Raw genomic sequence first — 5,134 nt, 5'->3', positions numbered from 1 at the left:
TTTTTTTTCTTGTTTTTACAGATGAGATTAGAAAATGTTAAATAACAGTTGGAGACAGAAACCCAGTAAAACATTTTTTCCCCAGTAGTATATCATGTAGTTCCAAATTGTCATGCTCTATAGATTTCATGATAGGATGCGTTTTAACAATGTGGAGACTGAGGGAGCAAGTTTAGAACACTTGCTGAAGATCATATTGCTTATGTGTTTTAGAACCATAACCTGAACTAGGTGGCTCTAAATAGAGAACCTATATAGCTTGTTATTGTTTTATAATTAATTAATTAATTTTGAAAAGCGTAGTTAGACACACACTTGGAGGGGGTGGGGGCAGCATTGTGCATTGCTGGTTCAATTTCCACATGTCTACACGTATCAGGGTTGGGCCAGGCCAAATCCATGAGCTAGGATAGTCATCCGGGTCTCCTGTATGGGTTCAAGGATGCAGCACTTGAGCCACCTTCCACTGCCTTTCCCAGGTCATCATCAGGGAGCTAAATTGGAAATGTAGTACCGGGCACATGAACTGATGCCCATTTGAAAAGCTGGCACCACAGGCGGTGGCTTGAAGCAGTTACACCCCATGGCTGGCTCCAAGAGCCTATATTCTATTCTGAGTCTAAGCTCTCTAAGCAAAGTATTTTTGGTGATGGATAGGAGAATGAAATATTATCACAGGATAAATATCAGTTTTCCTAAAACCGATCTGTGATATTTCTTGAAGATTCAAGTCAATTTCTCCAAAATCTTCATGTAAAATCTTCCATTATTTTATAGAATGTCGTCTTAACATTTGTCTCCTCCATGAGAGATGAAAGCGCTCACTGCCCATTCATTTCAAAAATGATACCGGCGAGAAGGTCACGCTCACAACTCATGTCCGAGTTTGCAGCCTCAGTCAAATGTTCCAGAAAGGGGGGCTGAACTACTGCTGCTGCTTGTCACTGCGGTCTCTAGAGATGCCTGTTTCCTGTATGACGTGGTGTTTGCTTGTAGCTGGTGGTCCCCAGACTAGGGTTCTGGAGTTTTGTTTTGCTTCTTTGAGTCTAGTGGTGCCAGGAAGTGTGCTAGCATTTGGGTCATGGTGAGCACTTACAAAGCAGAGGTTCGTGGTAAGTGTTATTGGCTCTTGTAAGCCAGTGGTAAGAGCAGCCACTGAGCTGTCACAGGCCTTGAAGAAGGGGATGGCAGCAGGACTGAATAAACACGATAAATATACCCATGGAGACAGTAGATGCTAATTTTGGTAAAAACACCTATATTCTAAATTTCATTTTTCTCAGAGATGTTTTATTTAGTCTTAAAAAGTCTTTAGAAATTTGATTCTTAGTATTTCCTACTAAAAATGCCTACTAAAAAAATAAAGAAGGTAAAGTTCAAGAAATTATTTTAAAAGCTAGCCGCCGGCAGCACATAATCCCAAATATCTAGAGTCTTACAGATGATGTCACGAAGTAGCTCTCACTGACTTACAGGCAAGAATGATGCCTGACACAGACAGAGGAGCGGCGACACAAACACTGCTTCCCATTTGTTCCAATGGCACTGTGCACAGTGACTTCTCCTTTGATCCAAGGGAGGAATTATCTGGCCAAGGTTTGAGCTCATTGGGTAGGTCACTCAGATTCTTTAAATCCGGTGCATTATTTCTGATTCATAGAGCAGCCAAGTTAGAAGCGATGATTTGTTTTTAAGCATTTGAGTTTCTTCGCAGCTTCAATAACGGAGAGAAGAGATTGGGAATTCTAAAACAAGGAGGGTAACTTGTTTCACTAACAGTAGAATCTAGGAAAAGCTTTTTGGTTGTATTGAACACCTGTTGGACGTAATGGAGGACCTGATGACTTCTATTTCTGCTTTCTTCTTTCTCCTGTTTTCTTTGTGGCTCAAAGGGGACCAAGGGGGTTTGCTACTGGAGCACCGTGCTTTCAGCTTTCTTGAAAAAAGAATTGGAGGATTGACTGCAAGCAGTCCCATCTCTTCCAGAGAAGGTGCTTTCCTGTGCACTGGAAAGAAGCTGTTGTAGCACACACAGCATACAATTTTAACCATGCCAATTTTGCTTGAACAGTAAGATGTTTAAACCTAAGAGGGGCATTCTGATCCACAAGCGACATAATGCTTCTCCCAAATTCACATAATGCGTATGCAATGGTGAGTAAAATGAAATTCATAATGTAGTTTCATTTCTGGTTACTTCGGTGAGGTTCTGGACCATTACTTCTAATATGGAAAATCCTAAAAAAATACATAAAAAGTATTCCCACCTGTACCATCCCACTAAGCTGAACTCTGGAAGAATGGCTCCTACATGCAGCATCAAATCCCAGGTGATTTGGCCTCCACTCAAGAGAAGTGAAAAGGACACTTCCACCAGGCTTTCAAAGAAACAAGCAGGAGAAATACTGAATTGGTTAAAGCTCCAAGTCCAGCGTTAGAGGTTAATTGATAGTTTCTGATGGTAGAGTCTCTGTTTAGAAGTTGGCAGGTGCCTTCTGATTGGTTAGGCTGGAGTTTTGTTTCACTTTTTACACTACCTTGCTTATGTAGGAACTCAAGAAGCTGGGTGCACCTGTGTGAGGATTTTCCAATAAGTGTTTTGAAACAATCCTGTGCCATCTGCCTTGAAGGCCCTCCTGTGCCACCTTTACTGTCTCCTGGCTGTGCGGGACTATAGTATGTGACCAAAAAAACAGGATTAGGAGAAGAAATTATATTGAAAGAGAAGGAAGACTTTACAACTTTGGATGTGAGGAAAAAATTAAAATATTCACACTTTCCTGAAATGCTGCAAATAATACCAGAAAATCTATAAAATATTGGGTTTATTTTAAAAATTGTATGTATTTATGGTGAACACATTTCATCATTTTGTACATACAGACTTAAAGGCACCATGACACTTCCAACCTTAGTGTTCATCTTTTTCACATTCCCATCCTCCTACCTTCCTTTCTTGTTTTTTATTTTAATTTTTTTTTCTTTCAGGGCGGGGAGTGGGGGATGGGACCTTATTTGACCTTCTTCCTGGAACGCAGGCTGTTGGTGTTGTTGCATTTCTTCTTACAGCAGTTGATGGTCCAGGGGTACAGGTGGGCATAGACTTGGGGCATATCACCTTGCAACAGGTGTACTTCTGGGTGAGCTGGTGCAGCGAGGGTTAGATGATGTCCCCAGGCAGGTGGAGCACCAGGTACAGGGTGAACTGGTTTTGAATGTTGTAGTCTGACCGAGTGCAGTCATCCTCCAGCTGCTTGCCAGTAAAAATCAGATGCTGCTGGTCACAATGGGATGTTCTGCTTGTCTTGATGTTCAGCCTTGACCTTCTCGGTGGTGTCACATGGCTTGATCTCAACGGTGATAGGCTTGCCTGTCAGGGTCTTTGTGAAGATCTGCTTTTGGCATCTGAGTGACTGCTCAGCTGCCAGCATCCTTTTAATATTTACAATAGCATACTTTCGTTGTATTTTATAATCATGAACATAGCCCTCCGCTAATTAAATGGTTGGACCATGATTTGCATTGACAGTCTTACGTATTTGAAGGTCCCCCAAAACACTACCAAAACTGGCGAGTGTAACGTCTGAGGCATTGTGTCTTTACCTGCAAGAGACAATGGACCCAGAGGAAAAGGCATCCTCGTCTCCAAGGACAGGGGTCATGGAGAAGTCTCTGAAAAGCAGGCCTTGCTACGATTTTTGTAGTGTGGTGACAACTGAGTATAATACCCAGCCTGCAATAAAAAAAGTCATCAAAATGTGTACGATTTAAGAAATTATAAATAGATTTCATTTTTTGTTGCAAGCCAAAATTTTAAAATTCTATTTTTCATTTTAATTCCATTCCCCACACTTTTGAAGTCCTTTCTTATATCACCACATACAACAGCTTAGGAATATAACAAAAATCTATGAAGCTTAGTACATGTACACGTATTACAAAAATTATATTATATTTTGTATTACATATCCAATTATGTTATTGGATAATAATTATTATGTTATTATTATTCATCTCTTAGACCTAAAATATTGAGACACACAGAATATAACATACTGTTTGTTCAAATTATATTAACAATGAATTAATAGATGATGTCTTTAAAAGATCCGAAAATTCAGAGAATAACTGCATTAGAAGCCTAAGCTTATTCATGAATTTTACTTTTTGTTTCAGGAACTACTTTTGAAAACTGAGGTCTTGATTTTTCAAGTATAGAGAAATGGAGACTCATGACCAGATTTCCAATGAGACCCCAACACTGCACATTAAGATTTGTGCCTGTATCTATTTGCACACAAACTCATTTGCATGCTCAAATTGAGTAATTAGCAGCTAACTACAAGATCAGTCAACATAACTGCTTATTAGAGCATTGGCAAACTGGTGCTCATAGGAAATGTCCGTCCCTAGCTGCAGGCCACCGCCATGGTTGCCTTGGACCTAGGCAAACTGCTACATCACTGGGAGTAAAGCAGCTAAGAGCCAGCAGGCTTTCTCGGCCTGGTTAATGTAATAAGATTTGTGTTCATTACACCAATAAGCCAGCATAGTTGCCTATTTATTTTATTTTATTTTATTTTATTTTTTGTTTTGTTTTGTTTTGTTTTATTTTATGATAAGCAGGGAAAGCAGGGATTATTTTTTTAAGGTAAGTGCAAGGACATGCCGCACCAGCACCCAGATGGGGGTCCTACAGATTGCCCAGGGAAGAGGTCTGGGGACGTATTGGAGTGGGAATGACTGAGCGCATGTTTGACAGAAGAGAATGACTTTTGGGGTCTTCCACAAACCAGGGAACTGCACTTGTAGGTAGGCAAGAGACCTGAGACAGAGTGTTTTGAAGGGAGACTACAAGAGGGCATGTCTGGGTCAGGCCAGGGCACCCTCCCACGTGGAAGACCTGATCTGGGCTAAATAGCATCACCTGCCATCTGAAGAAGAGGTTAAGCATGGAAGTCTTTATGTTGGCTTGCAAAACATTTCCACATGTTTTTTCACCTGATGCCTCAAACTCTTCTGTGAGTTTAACACCCATTGCAGAGCTGAGAAAACAGGCTTCACAAACTGAAACTTAATTGCTGCAATTTCATAGGTACTAAATTACACAGCATGTCCCTGAAGCTACTACTAG

General features: G+C 40.7%; 1 pseudogene; it reads right to left on the bottom strand.

The window, feature by feature from the left end:
- Nucleotides 1-3,011: 3,011 nt before the first annotated feature.
- On the bottom strand, nt 3,012-3,431 carry LOC121156220 (annotated as a pseudogene).
- Nucleotides 3,432-5,134: the final 1,703 nt, after the last annotated feature.

Source organism: Ochotona curzoniae, unplaced genomic scaffold (genome assembly GCF_017591425.1).
Source record: "Ochotona curzoniae isolate NIBS_2020 unplaced genomic scaffold, NIBS_Ocur_1.0 contig_3332, whole genome shotgun sequence".
In the NCBI taxonomy this organism is placed as follows: Eukaryota; Metazoa; Chordata; class Mammalia; order Lagomorpha; family Ochotonidae; genus Ochotona; species Ochotona curzoniae.
Note: the sequence above shows the minus strand (reverse complement) of the source record. Positions and strands in the feature narration are given on the sequence as shown.